This window comes from Alligator sinensis, unplaced genomic scaffold, assembly GCF_000455745.1.
Source record: "Alligator sinensis unplaced genomic scaffold, ASM45574v1 scaffold570_1, whole genome shotgun sequence".
NCBI classification, from domain to species: domain Eukaryota; kingdom Metazoa; phylum Chordata; order Crocodylia; family Alligatoridae; genus Alligator; species Alligator sinensis.
This window is the reverse complement of record NW_005841997.1, coordinates 2,998,564-3,018,232: the sequence shown is the minus strand read 5'-3', so window position 1 is coordinate 3,018,232 and position 19,669 is coordinate 2,998,564. Positions and strand designations below refer to the sequence as shown.

General features: G+C 40.6%; 1 protein-coding gene across 6 annotated transcripts in view; it reads right to left on the bottom strand.

The window, feature by feature from the left end:
- TANGO2 (transport and golgi organization 2 homolog) overlaps positions 1 to 19,669 on the bottom strand; it is a 79,834-nt gene that overhangs the window by 59,768 nt on the left and 397 nt on the right. For all 6 annotated transcript variants that reach the window (XM_006021546.3, XM_025201519.1, XM_025201520.1 and 3 more), the window contains exon 2: positions 5,574 to 5,702. The gene's annotated coding sequence lies outside the window, so the exon portion shown is untranslated. The remainder of the gene's footprint in view (positions 1 to 5,573; positions 5,703 to 19,669) is intronic.

Here is a 19,669-nt window from a genome sequence, read left to right as displayed (position 1 = left end):
AGCAGGACTCAGGCCCTCCAGGAGCTCTCCAGTCACGGCTTCTCTCCTGCAAAGTGTTGTAGGCTTGATTTTCCAGACAGTTTTCTTGGACTGTAGCTGGTCCCAGCATCAAAAAAACCACACATTTCTTTCAGCAGCTTCTTCCTTTGTCACTCTCCCTTGCCCCAAGCCCTTGCCTCTAAACCCCTGCTCCATCACTTGTCCCTTTGCATTTTCTCTTTGGGGAATCCCTGCCCCATGCCCAGAACTTGGTCAAAACAGGTTTTCTTCCAGCTCTGGTAGCCTCCTCAGCATACCCATTTTTCTGCCAAGTACACTGCCATTATAAAGTTAATCACGTCTTGTGAATGCTCTGCTCTATTGTTTCTTCTATAACCGAATCACAGCCCAAGGATGACTTATTATGGTGGAAACCAACCTTCTGCAGGTTGGCCACCTGTTAATTATTACATGTCAAAACATTCAATGATATGGCAAGTTAATAAGATTAATCAGAATATCTAAATTGCATACATCATGTGTACATATGCTAAAAGTCAGGTTCTCTTTAGAACAGCAGCTTCTTCAATTTAAGAAAAAAAAGCTGGCAATCAAATAATATTGATTACAGACTGACAATATCCAATACTAACCAGTTCATTACATTATTGACAAACATCTAGGTTAACTACTGCCCTCTATCAGATGGAATCAGGAACTATATATTACAAAGTCAGCTTTTTAGCCAAAGAAAATTCTTCATTTGTTGTCAGTAGTTGTCACAACATCTTCTCTCAAGATGTAGCATGGCACTGATTAAAGCCAGCGGAAAGAGATGATTCTGACTGATGGAAATTGGGATCAGGCCCTCAAGTACAAGCTACTAAGCAAGGTACCAATTAGACTGCAAGCTCTTTGAAACAAGGGCAATGTACCTGCTTATTGGCACAGCACCTAGCATGAGCGCTCAATCAGAACCGGGGCAGATGTAAACTATTTTAAGACACAAAGAAGATGCCTTTACCTCCTTCCTAAGCTGCACAAGTACCTGAACTCTCAAATCTTTACAAACTCACAAAAATCACATAAGGCACACACTGAGATGAAACAGAACTTTCAGTACGGAAGAAATCTTTTGGTGGAAGTCATTACTGACTGAAGATTCAGGTTAAGAAGGAAAACATCTTGCAACTAGCTAAGTATTGCTATTGGGTCACTATAAAAGTCATTGCCATAAAATGGATTTATTTTAGCCAACGGCTTGTTACTGGGTCTTTTCCTTCAAGTATGCTTCTCACAGACAACTCCATAATTTAACTGAATTGGTACCGAGTCCTTGACGATACCTTGATTGAATGTAGAATTTAAAATAAAGACAATGAATGACAACTGACGGGCATTATATTTGTGCTGGGCAAAGAGTCTTCCTTCCCACTTTAAATTCCAAGAGGGATTGCTGTGTGGGCAGAGAGATTTATGTGACTGCATTCAGTTGGTTTAAAAATCACTTTTTTCCAACTTGGTTCCTCAAGGACACGCAATAAACCGCAGACTAGCTTCATAAGTCCTGTTGTGAAGGCACCAGAAGTTAGTAATTTGCTTTCTTCCAAATATCCTACACACCCCACTTTTGTTTTTTACACTCTAAAAAAAGGAAAGAAATAGATTTCTGGCAAGAAGAATCTTGTGTTCACAGGCAACTTAACTGGAGGGCTAGGCACCAAGCAAGTGTTTCAAAACTTTTCTTCCTTTCCTGTCTTATGTTAAGAAAACAGGAATAATAATCAAATCAATCAAATCAGTACCTGAGAGCCCATCTTAATAATTAAATTAAAAACCATAATAAAAACATTTTCATGGGAAACATGTTAGAAAAAATTCAGACCACCTTAGCAATGATCAGCTAAGTTACAAAGAGCATTGCATGTTGTGTATGGCAAGAACTGTGTTCTGCTTTCATACAATAGCCAATACTCTTAGGTCCAAAGCTTATTTTTAGGCAAAAAAAAAGCCAAATAGCAGGCTTCAGCATGTTCAAAATTAATTCAGTTCAATTCTCTAGTTCAAGCGCATTACTATCTTGCTTGTACTTTTCTAAAAATCCCACCCTTTTCACCATGCACACACTATTACGGCGAAAAGAGATTAACTTTACATCACTAAAACAGAAAGCCACCTTATCGACACATAAGCTATTGATTCATCAGGGATACTGTTGATGGATCCAAAGAAAAAGTCTTATAAGTCAAGAGGAAGAAATATAGGATTGATCCCAAAGGTTGTTCTGAAAGGGATACAACCAAGTCTTTGTTCTTCCAGTCCTCATGCTGCCTTTAAACTGTTCCAAAGCTTTGTTTTGAGTGTATTCCTTCTGCTCTTTCAGCAAGATGTCCTGCCTGCTTTGTATTAATTTAGTCTAAAAAATATATACATTTACTCATCATAAAAGACCCTAGCCATGAATGCTATAAAGGCATGAAAATAGCAGAAGCTTGCAAAGCTTATAAAAATGGGAGCTAAACTGGATTGAGTATTCTCCTGCCCAATTCTTTTGGGCTACTATGATGCTGTACAAATGAGCTAGAAATTTACTTGTAGTTACTTGGGCTTTGTTTAAAAGTTGATGCCATTTTAACAAAAAATAAGCTAAGAAGTTGTTCAATGAGCACTGTTCAATGAGCATAATTCTTCAATGAGCAACAAATACATCTTTATTACCAAAAAGGTGTCATACAGAGGCACTATCCTTCAAACACCAAGGAGAAAAAGGAAAGTGTTGATGGGTTAACTCAGAGGCCAAGCCATATCTTATATTATAGTGGAGAACAAAGTTTAGACAAACTCCATTCAGAGAGTATCATGATAATTAAAGGTACACTGATGTGTCGGCCCATATCATATCAGCTCTGATAAAAGGAAAATTGACATTATTGGCAATCGGCTTTTTTTGGTGGATGTGGCTGATAACGTCACCGATAAATGCCATGTGTGTGCGCAGCCACAGCATGCACATGGCCAGGAATGCAGCTCGGCAGCTTGGAGAGCAGCATCTGCCTGGTAAGTCTGTTGGGGGAGGGGTAGAGGGGCAGATCAAGGCCCCCACGGTGATAGAGGGAGTGGAGCAAGGGCTGCTTAGCTGGAGCGGGGTGTGGGATGGAGCTGCAGGCAGCTCGTCCTGGGGGTTTGGGGGGAGGGTGCAGGTCCCTGCTGCTGCGCACAGCCCGGGAGGGGGGGAAAGGGGGGGAGAATGGGGGGCATGTGCTTCCCAGATTTGTGTGTGGGGCAAGGGCAGGTTGCGCCCCTGCAGGCCGGGCCCAGGGGCTGAGCCAACCTCTTCCTGGTGGGGTGGGAGCTGCACTCGGAACAGGGGCTATGGTGAATTTTGCGGTGGCTATAGCCCACCCCATACCACCCCTCCCAGCACCACTACCAACACCTGCCCTAGGCACAGCCCCAGCCAGGAAGAGGCCAGTGCAGCCCCCCAGTCCCGAGCCCACCCTTGCCCGATGCACAAATCCAGGGAGCACATGCCTCCCCCAAGGGTGCATGCAGGGACAGGGCCCCTACCCCCAAGACGAGCCACCTGCAGCTCTGCCCCACACCCTGCCTCGCCCTGGCTGAGCAGCGCCTGCCACTGCCTCCCTCCCTCCCTTACCATGGGGGCCTTCATCTGCCCTCCACCCCCCACACCCCTTCCTCCCCCACAGACTTACCGGCCAGACACTGCTCTCCAAGCTGCCAGGCTGCATATTGGGAGGTGGATCAGTATCAGCCGATATGGCTCATTAATAAATCAGCCATTGGTATTAGCCAAAAAAATCTTTATTGGTGCACCCCTAACGATAGGTTAATACTTCTTTTTAACCTTTGTTGGAACTGAACAAAAAGAAGGGCATCTGCCTACATCAGAATATACCAGCCAATTTCAAGAAAAATATTAAAGACTCAGAAGGAAGTACCTTCCAATCCTCAGCTGTAGATGCAGGCAAATCAGAGCAAGAGAAAATTGGTGGAGACTTTTAGAAGAGTAGGGAAGCCCACTCCAGGAAGACAAAGGGATATAAACACCCAATTTTAAAACAGGCAGCTGTCAGGCTTCTCTCAACCCTTATGGAAATAACTATCACAGTTTTTGCTGGGTATCCTGCCAGCAAATTAATTGGATTACTCAGTCAAAACCTGTTGACAGGTAATTGCTCGTAACCACTCAAGTGTATTTTTATAGAGATTTCAGTCTCTCTATTAGCCGATTTACAAAGTTTATTCTGAACAGTCAATCCAGTCACACCAAAAAGGACAAAAAAAATATTGCAGCTGTTCGTGCCGAGCCACTGCCCAGCACAGACTCAAATAAAAACTGTTGGCATAAAACATATCTCGAGCTTTAAATAGAAATGAGAGTAGGCTTTTTTCCCCTGAAGTTTTTATATTGCATTTTGTAGATTTTTTTAAAGGGATATTACAAATGCTTTTCAACTCTCCATTTTAATACTGTTCTAAGTTGCAAACAGCTTTCATATTTATTTTGCACTTCTGTTTTGGCATAACTCTCATTCTACCCACCATTTCTAACAGCGCTTGAAAACTGACATGGTTCTCCATTTACTTGAAGCTTTTGTACACTGTTACATCAGCTACCAAAACAGAAGTTAGTTAACACATGCTCTACCTGCTACCTCTGAAACAGAGCACTATATTGTAGGACCTACAAAACCAGTTAGTATTTTTTTTGCAGCTCAAGTAGTTTTTGCATTAAACACATGAAGACTTCAAGCTGACAGTAATTTTAAAGCTACAGCAATTGAAACTTAGCTCTTCTCTGGAGTACTGTTAAAAACTGCTTCTTTAAAACCAGTTCAGTGCATAAGGCCAATGAAGAGTTTTAGTGCCTTCTTTGATTGAATCAAATACTGTATTTACTACATTGTGCTGTGTAATTTAGTAAGAGGGTAGATTTATAGAAGTTAAATCCTATCTTGGGAAACCAACAGAGACGTTACAGTACTGATCTCATTCTATTTTACAGCAACGTTAAAAGGAAAGGCCAGAACTCATGGTAGGTCTTACCTTTGCAGTGATGCAACCTACACTCCCAAGACAATATTAGTACAAACAACATACTAAAGGTTGAAAGTGCTAATCCAAACTATCCACTCTTATTAGTTACTGTAAATTCAATTTAATAAGGAATTAATATTTCAGGGAGGTAAGCTGGAGGTAAAGACAATGCTTAGGACATCCAAGAAACTTCTTAAACAGTCACTGGACTGATTGAGCTTAGTAGGAAAAGTTCCAACTGTTATCCAAACACTACCAACTGTGTAGTTAACAGTTACTTAAAAAAAAAAAAAAAAAAGACAATTTAGATTAATTTAAAAAAAATGTTTCAGTTATTGAGAGAGAAGTAAATCAACATATTATTGCAACACCCAATATTACAACATACAGATTTTTATGAACCAAATAGGTGGAGTGAGGGGAAAAGTGAGGAGGAGACAGAAAACAAGAGACTCTAGGGACAAATTAAAAAAGAAACCATACAAGCTGAACCATCAAGGTATGATGGCATCGCAAACAATTTGTACTTCACTTACCAACTTGACTCAGACCATGAAGGTTACTTGAGGAAAACAAAAGCTAATGTGCGACTCCAAGGAGAGTGGAAGTTGTACTCGGCATAGAGAAAGTCAGGCTCTGGAAAACAGGAACTATCTGTGCTGTGACTAAATAAATAAATAAATAAATAAATAAATAAATCAAACAACTGTACTGAATTGGGGAAGGGAGGGAAGAAGGAGAAAGGCAGACTCTTGACTAAGTGGAACAAACAGGAAGTGGGAAAAAGGTCTGAGCTCTGATATTACAAAAAACAAGGCTGGAAAAGGATCTTGTTCTCACCCTAGCTTTAAAGAACACAGGGCTCACTGCTAAATGCATGACAGTTGCAGCTTTCCACAAACACTGTGAAGGTTAAAGAGAGGCCAGCATTGGTAACACTAACTGACATTGATGGAAGTATTTGCTTGTTAAAGCTACTTTGTAGGCAAGAGATGGCAGATTTGAGCCATTTAATAGTTTAACTCACAATTTTAGTAAATGTTTTTAAAAGATGATCTGTTAAATATCAAAAAGGTAGGAGAGAGAAACTATTAAATTTATTAAAAACAAATTGAACTACCTCAAAAAATATTTTTCTCAAATTAAACATGCCACCTTCCTAAAAAAAAATAAAAGAAAATATATATATTTTTTTAATTAAACGTCTTCACATAATACACCTTCCAGGGGTCCCTAGGATGCACATGCATTTCCAGATGTCCAGTCAGTCAGTAACACCAAAGTATTGCTACAGGTCAGTCACCGTCTCAGCTGAACACTGGTTGCAAAAACAGCAAGCTGGCTATTACGAACAGAACTAAAAGAGAGAGTTATGGAACTAAATGGAGAGTTATCCATTTAGGCAACTGGGGTAAGACAGTGGATGCAACTGCACCATATTCTTGTGTGAGCTACTATACATTTCACTGCATCATTTTCAAGAATTCATGGTTTAAAAACATGCATTTCCACATGGGGACTCTGAGGGTGTTTATACACATGCTCCAGGAGGCTGAAGGCAGGGGGGAAGGTGCTTTAATTAGCACAGCTTCAAGAGCCATGTTAAAAAATGGTGGCAGGGTGCTTTGAACTAAAGTGCCTTCCTGACATTTTTCAGCACGGGGACACTGATGCACATGACGCTGGAATCTGCTGGGGCATAGTAATTACCATGCTCCAGCAGACTTGATTAATCGAGTCTGCTCCAATGTGCTTTAAATTACAGAGCATTAGAGCAACCTCCCTGCACATGTATAGGAGCCCTGGGGAGCTAACAAACTACTTCCCAGGTATCTTGTGGATGGAAATGGGAGAGCAGATTTCTAGAGAAAAAAGCAGTAAGGGCAGTTTTCCTGATCCCTCTATAGTGTAACAGTATCTTTTGAGTATTGTCACATTGAGCTGTCTGATGACTTCATGTATGAGTTTTTTTTAACAGTAAAATGAAGAAAACATTTTAAGTAGTCAAGAACAACAGGCTAGCTGCATACAGAATAGGAAACCCTGGAGACAGGAAAGTGTGTGTTTTCGGCTCTTCTGCTGAACACACAAAGAGAAGTCAGTCCCGACTTTTCTCCATGTTATCTTGCCTCCATGTGCACCAGGTCAGACAGAGTCTGCACACTTTCCACCATTCAGTTAATTATATCACACCCCATGCAAGGGACACATTCCTCATCTGCCTGTAGAGAAGTTACTCCCTAAGTAATTTAAACAAGGCCTTCCTTAGGTATATTTATATAGATTACTTTTTTGCTCACTTGGGCCTAGCAAAAAACCCCCTGCTGTTTTAGGTGAGCCAGACCTCCTTTAGCATTCCAGGATAGTGGCAGGCTGCATGGTTCTGGATTTATCTGCTATGTATATGCCATGGCACCCAGGGATCTTCACCGGTTCCTCACAAGCTACCTCTCCCCTGCACACTGCTTTAGCGGCAGACCCAGCCATTCTCCAGAGCATCTCACAAGATCATTTTCACATGTTCTCCCCTCTGAATAGAACTTTGTTACATCAGTCTGCAGGAACAAGACAACTGCCAGGGCTTCCAAGGAGGGAATGCCCTCACTAGTGTTACTTTACTATATTTCATTTGGAAATGCTTCATTTAAATTTTCTCCTGAAAATAAGATTCACCACCAATCCCTAAAGTTATTATTAATGAAGCTCACTGTAGCAGCAGCTGCAGAGACATAAAAGAATGAAATATAAATCAACAAGTGATGGCTACATTAGGTCTGACATTTCCAACACTTCACTTTTCTCACATCACTGCTTCTCATTACCACGCTTTTTCCCACGTTTTATTTAGTCTATATGATTAAGTCTGTATGGATTTGTTAAAATACAGACAAACATTTCTGTCATAATGACCAAAATCTATTTGCTCTTAGATCTGTCATTTGTTTGCCAGCAAAAATATCAAACATTGGCTTAGCTGACTATGAATAGAGAATAACATTAAGAAACATGTCAGGGTAGGAAGAAAAATGCAATTTTGATTCCTAGTATGACACCATGATGGAACACACAGACAGCACCAGAACATAAAGCAAAGCCTTCAGATTTGGAGCAATGAAAGAGCCATGAGTTAAAGGGATATGTTATGGAAATTGACAGACAGCAAAAATTTAGCTGATTTTAAGATGACTTTTTAAAATTGTACTCCTTCCAAACTGGAGGCAATGGACAGAAAAACCAATCAGTTCCTCCAGATGTGGACTCAAACATTAATAACCCCTTTCCTCTCAACCATTTGAAGTCTTAAATTTCTTAATAGCTGCAGGATCTTCAAGACATCACATACACAGTCATGCCCAGTGTGTTCTTCTCCACGTTTCTTACTAACTTACTCAACAGGTGCAGAACTGGCAGATTTGGTACAAGCAACATTAGTTCCCTGATGCCTGGCATGGAATGTGTGACCCAGAACTAGAAGGTAGCCTAATACACCAAATACAGTACTGAACTCAATAGAGAAAAATGCCCAAAACACCTGAATGATCTTTACATAGGCCAGACACTAACTTTGGATCATGACAAACTCAAAATAAGGTTGAACTGATCATTTGGAGATGAAAGCTCAGTCTCCCAGCATCATCTGTTTTGCCCCTGCAAGGCAATGAAGCAGACAACCAAGAAAAAGTACAAAAAGTTTTCAAGACCTCAGAGATAAATATTTAATCATATTTCTTGCATTTATTTAGGAATTTACATAGGCAATATAAAAGTTGCTTCAGGATCTACTTTTGGGGCCAAATCCAGAATTCTAGCTTACAAAGAATTTAGCTCCCTTGAGTTTTCTGACGCACTGATCCTGTAGAGTATAAAACTTCAACAGATACTTAGGCTTGAATTCCTGGGAAATCAAGTATGCAGATGTACCAAAAACATTCATTCAGTCTTATAGTGAAGCAATACTCTGAGAAGTAATGACCTCAACTGCCCAGTAATAATTTATTTGCTTAAAATAATTTCAAATATCAATTACACAATCTAGATCACAAGTTTTATTGATAAAATGTTTAAAAATTTTGAAGTAAAAAAATAAGCAGTCAATATTCAACTTTTAATACAGGGCTACAGAGCTGCAAGATGTATGGTTACGAGTCTTGGAAAACAACTAAGGAATGTGGGTTTGGGTTTGTTGTTTTTTTATTTTAAATCAGGCAAATCATGTTAAAAAAAAAAAAGAAAGAAAGAAAGAGTTCTACATGGTAGGAAATGTAGAATTTGAGGTATTCCAGGATGGATAACAATGTTGGGAAGGAATGACTTCCAGTCCAGCATATAGCTATACCAAGATGCATGAGTTGCAAGATTAAGAGCTCATATGTCAGTTCAGTTCGAGTATTATTATAGCTCTCATCTTCAAGCTCAGATTGACCAGATACCTACTTCAAATATATTTCAGTGATGTTTACAGGGAGATTTTATAGTGCTATGCCTAAGATGCTGACATTATCAGTAGGGATCTCTATAAAATTGCACAGGAAGCGCCTACCTTCTTTTAATGTTTTTTATTTTGCCACTTGCTCCCCCCTGCCCGAATGGCAGAGCGGCCCCGCCAGTTGGGCCGTTTGCTGCCAATCAACGGGGAAATGAAAACCAGTCTTAAAATACGCTACGGTTTTTGCCTCCCCGCTGCTAATTGGTAGAGGGGCCCCAGTAGCCCTGCCGCTTGCTGCTGACCAGTGGGGAGCAACATACTGCCAGTAGTAGAAGCCTACTTCCTATCTCCACCCCAAAATGAAGGAAAACATGACACTTAATGAAGCAAGGGGTGGAGGAACAAATTCATCCTGCAAGGGACAGGGAAGGGGTTGGTAGAAAAACACTGACCCAAAGAAAGAGTAACTTGCAGTCTTCAGAGCCAGAGCATTTCTCTTGTACCACCAATCACCACACTTATTGCTTTATGTATGAATGAGTAGTGAAGAGGCACATTAAAAAGGTGAGAGATCTTTCAGGCTTTTCAGTAGAGTACTGGGGAAGGGGAGGGACTAATTTTACTATCTTCATAAACACCATTTAAGTCACCAAGACCAATCTGATAGAAAAAGCCCCCTCCTAACATAATAGATTTTCATTTTGCCATCTAACTCATGCCCAACCAATGCACAAACACCTTGTAATTAGGCATTTTGCTTCAAAATGCACAGCTGATTCTGTAAGTGACACTACCGTAACTGGCACTCCTGGGCAAATCATTAGTCTGTGCTACTGTCCTCAGCCTGACAGTAGTTTGCTGCTCTGTTAATTATAATGATCTGTTAAAATGCCATATGGGTTATCTGCAGGTGCAGAGTGTATGCACAGGGGCACTCAAAAGGTAAATGTACAATATATGGGCACACTCATTTTTCATCAGGTTACAGCATTATTTGGTTGATTAGAAACAATCGACTCAGGAATTTGGTGCAAAATATTTTTACTCCAAAGAACTCTCAACAGAAGTATTTTAACGTGGTCAGTGGCTTCGCACTTTTTCTGTGTTTGTAAACTAAGTATCATAAATAACATCTGCCAGATACTCTCAACTGATCCAGAACTGTTTATTCTGTACTAAAAGACAGCTAAAAATCATCAGTCACTAGATTCCGATAGTTTTATGTGCTGTGGGAATAACAAACAGCCCACAGTTGAAAACCATTTTACTGGTTCATTTGAATTCGTTAGAGAAACTGGCCACCACGTTACTCAAATGGTTTAAGAACTCAATTGCATATCTTTTCTTTCTGTGCCATTTTTGATAGAATGAGACTGCAGTTGAAACTTAACTCTGCAAAAATGTGCTGTGATTCACCAGTCTAAAAATCAAAGAATATATGCATTTAATTTTAGACCAGAGAAGCCCTTCACACAGCTGTGTTATGTTTATGAAACATTTCACTAATTCCCCTTTATATTCCTCTCATGTAGCACTTATTCCTTTTGTGCCATCACATTAATTGCTATCTGACAGCAGTTTCAATGGCAGTTGGCTCAAGCCCAGTGGTTTGCACAGAGATGAATTGGACAAGGAGGAAGATCTGAGCTGGTGTATTAAAAAATAAACAACAGTGTTTGAAGACACACAGACATATGATGGTACCACACTTACAGACCAGAAAAAAATGAAAGCCACTTCTAGAGCCTCTGAAAGGATATCCAAGAGTGCCAGGTTCAGCTAGGCACACTAAACATTCAAATTCATTTTGGGCACAGAGATTTTAGTGCAAACTTACCTCTGTGTGTGTGTGTGTGTGTGTGTGTATATGCACGCGCGCACACACACACACACACACACACACACACACACACACACACCCCCCTTAAAATGTTACTCACCCTTCGTAGTTTTAATGGCTTTAGCACCTTCCTAAAGAAGTGGAATGATGAAAAAGAGATCAACTTTGGCAAGTCAGTTCTTTGACCTCTTCTGGCAGTATTCTCAGCTTTCATCCCTATTCTACATATCCGTTGGGTGAGCATTTTTAAACTGCTCCCCCCTGCCTCCTCCTAATAATAGAACAAGGCAGAAAATGCCATTGAAAAGTTTCAAGATTTAAATGAACTTTTTCACTTATAGAAAGATGAAAATAAGAGGAAGGCAGTACTCACCTTAAATTTTAGTTAAACAGAGGACTTGTCTTATCTCCCTCACCCCCTCCAAGTACAGTTGTTGAGGTATAAGGTTTTAAAGCACTGCTACTTTAAATCAAGTGCATTAAAGCAAAATATGCTATTACCACATTAGGCTATAAGCACCTATCATGCAGGTAAAAGCTGCAGGTTATATAGTTTGCAAATGAAGCCAAAAACATTGTTTTATTTCAGAAGAGTAACCCACATGATTCTTTGCCAAGAAAAAAAAAAAAAAATACATGAGGAAAAAAAAAAAAAAAAAAAAAAAAAAAGACTTTTAGACATTACTCTTGGTTATTCAGATATTCAGTTGGGTTGCACAATCCAGCCTTGAGCGAAGCCTTCACGCTGCTTTCCAAGTAGAATAAAAGATGTACAGAGCAAACGGCAAAATGGAGGACAGAAGTGGTAGGATAGAGTAGGATTCAGGCAAACGCTGGCTGCCTGCATTCTTTCTCTCTCAAGTTTCCCAGTACTACCATGCTGGTGAAAGCAGTAGTAGGCATTCCAACACAGATGAGCAGATAGCACAGCTGAGATTAAAGGAATATGATTAAGGAGGCTCTTTAATTTTATTCTAACCACCGGAGAATGAGACATATTTTTAGGTAATGTTTAGGTAACGTGTCAAATAGTTAGACACCAATTAATTGCTGTAAATAACACATTTTGCCAGTTAATGTGCAAATGGGTCTGAAACTCACTAGACAGAATGAGGTTTTCTTTTTAGGATATTCAGGTTATGTAAAAGGGAAATATTGCTGTGACAGGAGAAAGCCAGATTTTTCTTTCAGCATTTTCAAAAGATGTCAAATACTGCATACAACATGCCTGTCTGACTGCCAAGTGGCCAGGGACCATGAACTCTATGGGCTGCATACAGCACAGGCCACACCAGGGTAAGCCTTGGACTCGTGGGCCATACAATGCGTGGATACCCCCACCGCTGTACTGCATGCCAGCAAGGACATCCTCCCATCTGCCACTGCTGCACTATGCAACTATGCAGGTACCTCCACCCCCTGCACTGTGCCTGTGCAATCCCAGACTTGCCACCCGCTTGGCACTGCCCCAGCCCTTTGGGCAGGGGCAAGAAGTGGCAGCCAGAGGAGGGAGGGGAAGCCCAGAGCCTCCAGCTGTTATTGCAGGAACAGGGAGAGCAGCAACTGAGTAGGGGGCTACAACTTGAACCAAAGCCACCAGTTGGACAGACCCAATATACAAATTCTTTTAGCCGTTGTTCCACTCTCTGTCACTTCAGATTTCACCTATGACCCCTCCTTCAACCCCTTTTATGATAACTGGCCTTACTAAAATATCCACAGAATCCAGAATTAGTAGCATTAGCCTGCCATAAAAGTTGAACTATAGAGCAGTTTATTGATCAGTCCAACAACTCATACAATCATGGAATGAGTGTTTGAAGTGGAAACTTAGTGCTTGCCCCTGCCCCCCAAATTTTATTTGGAAATTTCTGAGACAGTCTCTTACATCATCAGAAATTAAAAGGTATTCTGTATAATCCATTTAAACAACCGCAATTAAGAGTCTTCTTTTTCTGTTATACCCTTATATAGCAGACAGAAGAGAAACTGCTCTTTGGTTTTACTCTGCATAACAGCATTTATTTTTTTGAAAAAGTGCTCCTCAGCCCCTCTAATCAGTGAGTTAGTTACCCCATGAACAAGGTCACTAGCAGACAACATGACAGAGAATTTATCCTTTTAAAAGGACAAGAAGCTTAAGCATCCAAGTCTGGATCCTGATCTGGAATTCCCTCAAAGATGGGAAGTGTTCACAGCTTAATTAGGCACACCCGCAAATCATTTTGTGAGATAAAACTGTTAAGCAATTGCAACTACATTTTTAATTAGAACAAAGATAGAGAGCTGGGTTATTTGGCGCCCCATTTGCAAGAAATCAGAAGTTTGTTCTAGAAGAGTTATTTTGAGCAGTGGTGCTTATCCTGGAAGTTACTCACTTACATAATTCAACCACACAGTGGGGACGAAAAAAAAGTCACATCAGCAGCCTCTGATAAGTATTGTTCAATAGTGGATCAGCTGTAAATGCTGATCTTTTGGCAGTTTTACTTGTACAAAGGAAGCCAGCCCTCCACTGAAAAACAAGGAGACTGATCCAGTGAATGCAGAAATACCCTGAAAGTACTCTGGGGAATAAGGTTGTGTGTAGGTCAATAGTTTGATGAGGTAAGAGCTTTACACTGATATTGGAAGTCTATAAATCTATCCCTCTGTGGTAAATCAAACCTACTTGGACCAGTCCACCGCACAAACCCCAGCAGGTGGAGACAAAATAACCCCCTAATCTACAGGCAGGGCATTTAAACTGGCAGCCAATTATTGAGCAAAAGCACTTTTCTCCCTTCATTTCTATGGAGCACTACAAATCATCTTCTCTTATCCTTGTACTTCTGAATAAACATTCCTCCTTTGCCAAGGATTGTGCAATTTTCAACTTGCATAACTCATTTGTTTTCTTCTTTCCTGAACAACAGGAATCAGCTAAAGAACCCTGTTTTTAACAATAGTTTGTGGGAGATAAATCTCAGGGGAATCTAAATGTTAGAGAAAACTATGACTATTACAGTACTGGAAAAACCTGAACACACACTCAAGCAAATTCAGTCACACAGCCCAGCCAGCTTCACTTCCATAACCCAGATCACCAGCAAAATTAATCTATGCAAGGAAATGCAATGAATGTAGGGGTGTATACAATGTTACCTCAAGCAGCTATTTAGTGGTTAGAACAAAGAGCCAGGAGTCTATAACCAAGCTTGATAACTAGATACAGCCTTTAATTGTTCTGCACTACAGGTTCTTTTTCTGTAAACAAGAAACACCACTGATAAAGATTCACAATTTCTGAAGAAATCTGAGATCCTCAAAGTGCACAAATTATGCTTTATTCCAAAAATCAAGATGACATTTGGAATAAAGCATTTAAAATCACAAGGGTGTGCTCCCTGAAGCCCTTCGCATCAGTAGTATCTTTTGGACATGCAGTTCAAGATGTTCATAAAACATTCATGAACTATGAACTCTGCAATTCTTAGCCCAGACAGACCCCTTAAGACACCCTCCCTCACTAGTTCAGGCCACACACACAGTTATTTTATTGTCCTTGGTAACAACAGGGACAATGTGTCATTATGCCTTATGTAGCTTCCAGTATAACATAGCAGACCTGCAACAATAGCATTTCTGCTCTGTAATGGCCTGGTAAAAAGTACTAGAAAATAGGGCTGTGTGAAATTTCGCCAGCTGTTTCATTTCGATGCTGTTTTGACTCATTTCAAGGTCAAAACAGCAAAATCGAAGCGAAACAAAGGGCATCGAAATAGCCTCAAAACAAAAAGAGGCTAGTCAAAATGTTTCGACCATAGAACTGGGGATGGGACGTCAGCCCAGCTGGGCTGAGTTTCCTTCTCCAGCCCGATGGTTGGGTGAAATATCAAAACAGCTTCAAAACAGCCTCACTGTTTTGCAGTGAGGCTGTTTCGACTTGAAATGAAATTCAGTACAAAACACTTCTGTCCAGACCTCGAAACTGAAGTCGGAACGAACAGTGCCGTTTCGCACAGCCCTACAAGAAAATGTTTTCACACCACAACAATATAGTGATTATGATCTTCATATTAACGAGATTTTATTACTTTGTGGACAAAATAACCATAACATGATTGGATTTTCTAAAGCTACTAATGTAACTGAAAGCAATGATCTAATAGCTCTATTGTGATTCCTAAACCTGTGTGCTTTTGTAGGTTCTTCCCCCCACCCCTTGATATCCTTTACCCTTGAAACTCCTATAAAAATTATCAGTTGTCTGAAAAATCAGTTTTACCATAACCAGCTTGTGCCCTTCAAAGGTGAGTGGATTGTCACTTGGTAAGACTTGCATTTTCCCCAAAAGTTTCTTAATATGTTGACTTTTTCCTCTTCTAGAGAAAGAGGATTCTTTGCATTATTGAATTAAGCCACTTGTATATACAACAGATCCTATTACAAATTGCAACTATCTTCCTATAAATAGACCTAGTTTGAAAAGCAAAATGTTTTTAGGCTCAATTAATAGAAAGACAACTGAGTTTCAAATCTACAACTACTAAGCAAAGATTATAAATTATGATAAACACTCAAAACACATTGAATTTCACAATGGTTATTTTTTTTCATTGACAGCCCAAGTGCATTAGTAACCATTATCTTTATGCATACCTCATATCAGCTGTCATCAGCTTAAATAGCAAAAATAGGACTAAAAACATGAAATGAGGTGACCAGTGTTGCCAACTCTTAGTCTCATAATATTAAATAACTTGCTTAGTTACCCAAGAAATCCTTAATTATCAAAGGAATTAGCATTTTACATGGGAATGAGAGAACTGAATTTCTCATTTAGAAAGATTTCTTCCCCTTATGGATGCAGAGAAACTTGGTAACATGATTCAAGTGTATCCTAATGGCTCAAAAGACAAAACACAAATTAGAGAGAAAACTTGTTATTGGCATAAAAACATGGCATTCTGGGGGACTTGAATCCTGATTATTTGAAGCTGGCATTGCTAGAGACTTTTAAATATGACTGATCAAAATAATGATCTGTGGAAAGTAAAATGGCTGCATTTCACCATTAATTATAAAAAAACCCAAACCATTACTCTCCTCAAATACTGCTTTTTATGTAGAGCTGCAATGCTGGATGAAAGGTTTGGTCTCAAAAAGGCAGTACTCTAGTTATTGAAGACTCTTTCCCCCTACTAGCTCATGACAGTTTAAGTGTACTGTAATCATTTTCTCCTCCAGATTTTCCATTTAATCTGAACTTTCTGAAAGCATTAGGTCTTACAGATCTATTTTCTGGGGACCTATTTTATCACATCATTCTCAAAGCTACAAATGGAATATAATTCATATACCAAAAAACAGCTGTTTTTTCTGACCATATATGTAGCAAAACAAATCTTAGAGAGAGAGGTGATTAGTCATGTTAGCCTGAGGTTAGGCAGAAAGCAGGGAAGGATGGTACCTAAGGATGTTTATACAACTAGGGGAGAAGTTGCTTTAGAGTGGAAGCGCCTCCAGTGTCACATGTATTAGCATCCCCATGCTGAAAAATGGCAGCAGGGGCACTTTACCTAAACCTTGTCAAACAAGCTTTAGTTAAAGAGCCCCTACCACCATTTTTCACCATGGGGATGCTGATACACATGATGCTGGAGTACGGTAATTATCATGCTCCAGCATACTGGATAAAAATTGAGTCTTCTCCACCGCACTGTAGTTACAGTGCATCAGAGCAGCTTCGCTGCACATGTATAAGCAGCACCCTGATAAATTAACTGGTTCAGAAAGGCATAAACTTTCACAAGCAACACCTTTCATAACATCTGAAGAAGTAGCCTGTCACCAATTTAAGATTATTCCTCACAAAACAAATCTTGCAGTTATGCTAGATTTCCCAGGTAAGAGCAATAATATTGCAACTGAATTTCCAAAGTTACATGTTGCAAATGTCACTAAAATTGCATAGCCAGACTTAATGTGAAGCTTGCAGTTATATTCATTACTGCTTTTACTGTATGCTAATGTATACTGAAGTTCTTATTTGCTGAAATATCCTTGCTCACATTTATAACTGAAATGTGAATTTGTTCATATTAGCAGGGACATACCTTGTGATCATTAAAGAAATTAGTCTAATCACTGGAGTTAAAGAAACACTCAACTTGAATTATTTTTTCATCAGGATTTTATGATAGACCATCATACATTATTAAACTACTTAATTACACCTTGGACAAATATTTGTCTGGGCTGGAATGATTCCTACTGAGTAGGGGTTTACACCAGATGAGCTGAGGTCCCTTGTAGACTAATCTTCTATTACTGGGTATACTGCTTATTAATTAAAAACAAAAATCATATTTGTTCTCCTGGTCTTCTGTTGGTATATACCAGCATCCTTTGTTCTTGTCCTCTAAAAGGCAACTAAACATGTGTAACTTCCTCTTTTCCATGCACAACATGAAATCACTCTCTCTAGCTTCAACAATGCTGCTGCTGTTGCTGGTAAACATCCTCTTCCAGAGTCTGGGAAAGGGCACGCATCATTTGCGAGAGAGAAACTAACTAAACAAAGTGCTGCCAAATACACCAGATAAACTGAAAAGAAAGATATTCATTCCTTAACTTCCTTCATGTATAATAGTGAGATACAGCTTGCAACTGCTGTAGACACAAAGCTGTAATGAGACTCTGTATGGTTGGATACTTGTAGATATGGAGTCACCATTCAATCTAAAAACGTTACTAGGATACAAGTTAAGGGACGCTTAGGAACTGTTGTTAGAAGAACTACAGACCCAAAAGATACTTGTGAACTTTGGTGAAGAAACGCTGATGCCTCTTAAGGAAATTAACTTTTATGAACTGTAACCTGATGGCCTTCAACACCAAAAAGTGCAAGGTACTCCACCTTGGGAAGAAAAACCTGCAGCATGCTTATAGGCTCGGCAGTGCTACACTTGCTAGCACCACAGCTGAAAGGGACTTGGCTCATATTCAACTTGTGGTCAATCATGACCCCCACCAACGTGATGTTGCAGCTGGCAAAGCAAGCAAAACTCTGGCTTGCATCCATAGAGGCTTCTCTAGCAAATCCCAGGATGTCATCCTCCTGCTGTACTCGGCCTTGGTGAGGCCACAGCTGGAGTACAGCATCCAATTCTGGGCTCCATAATTTTAAACGGATGTGGAGAAGCTTGAGAGAGTCCAGAGGTGAGCCGCCACGCGCGTGGTCAGAGGGCAGGAAAGCAGGCCTTATGATGAGAGGCTGAGAGCCATGGGACTCTTCAGCCTGGAAAAGTGCAGGCTCAGGGGGGACCTGGTGGCTTCCTATAAGTATGTAAGGAGTACTCACCAGGATCTGGGGGAACATCTGTTCACCAGAGTGCCTCAAGGGATGACAAGATCAAACGGGCACAAATTCCTCCAAGACAGTTTCAGGCTGGACATAAGGAAGAGCTTCTTTACTGTCCGAGCCCCCAAGGCCTGAGGTGGTGCAAGCACCTATTCTGGACTCCTTTAAGAAACATTTGGACGTTTATCTTGTTGGGATCCTTTGACCCCAGCTGACTTCCTGCCCCTGGGGCAGGGCGCTGGACTTGATGATCTTCTGAGGTCCCTTCTAGCCCTAATGTCTATGAAATCTATGACCGCCAATGGATAACGAACGGTCTTAAGGATATCGGTTAGGACTCAGAACGTGCCAAGAGGTATTATCACGCCATCACTCACTTCAAACCCCACCATCATCACCGTATACAACAAACAAACAAAACAAACAGCTGAAATGCCTACAGGAGGGCAACACAGCAAGATACCTCTACCATTTGTACTTCTTTTGACAGGAGGTTATTTTTCCTATAACAACCTACAGAAGCACATTGCTGCGCCCAAGCGCAGGGGGGCTGGACTCAATGATCTTGCGAGGTCCCTCACATCTAGGGTGGCCAGCACAGAGGACAGTCCGGTTGCCCTCTGTTTTTCTCTTGAACATCGCCTTTATGTCCTCTATTTTTTCATTGCGGCCTGCTCCTCTTGAAGAGAAACATAGAGGACACAAAGGCGTCAGGTTTGGCATCGATGGACAACAGAGCAGCAGAAAACTGGGGTGTCCTCTGTGACGACCACTGTACTCACACCTACGAATCTGTCTCGCACCCTCGTGTCCATCACGGCTGCCATTTGCCAGGTGGACCGGGTCAGGTCGCAGGTCCCATCTTGCCCAGTTGTCCCATCACGTGGGGGCAAACAGATGCGAAAAGGGGCCTGGCCAAGGGGTTTCTTTTCCTCTGCTCCTCTCCCCCTGGCAGTCTTCAGGTGCGATGCTCCTGCGCTCCCCAGCGACAGGTTCCCCTTTCCTCCATCTCCGTCCCCGG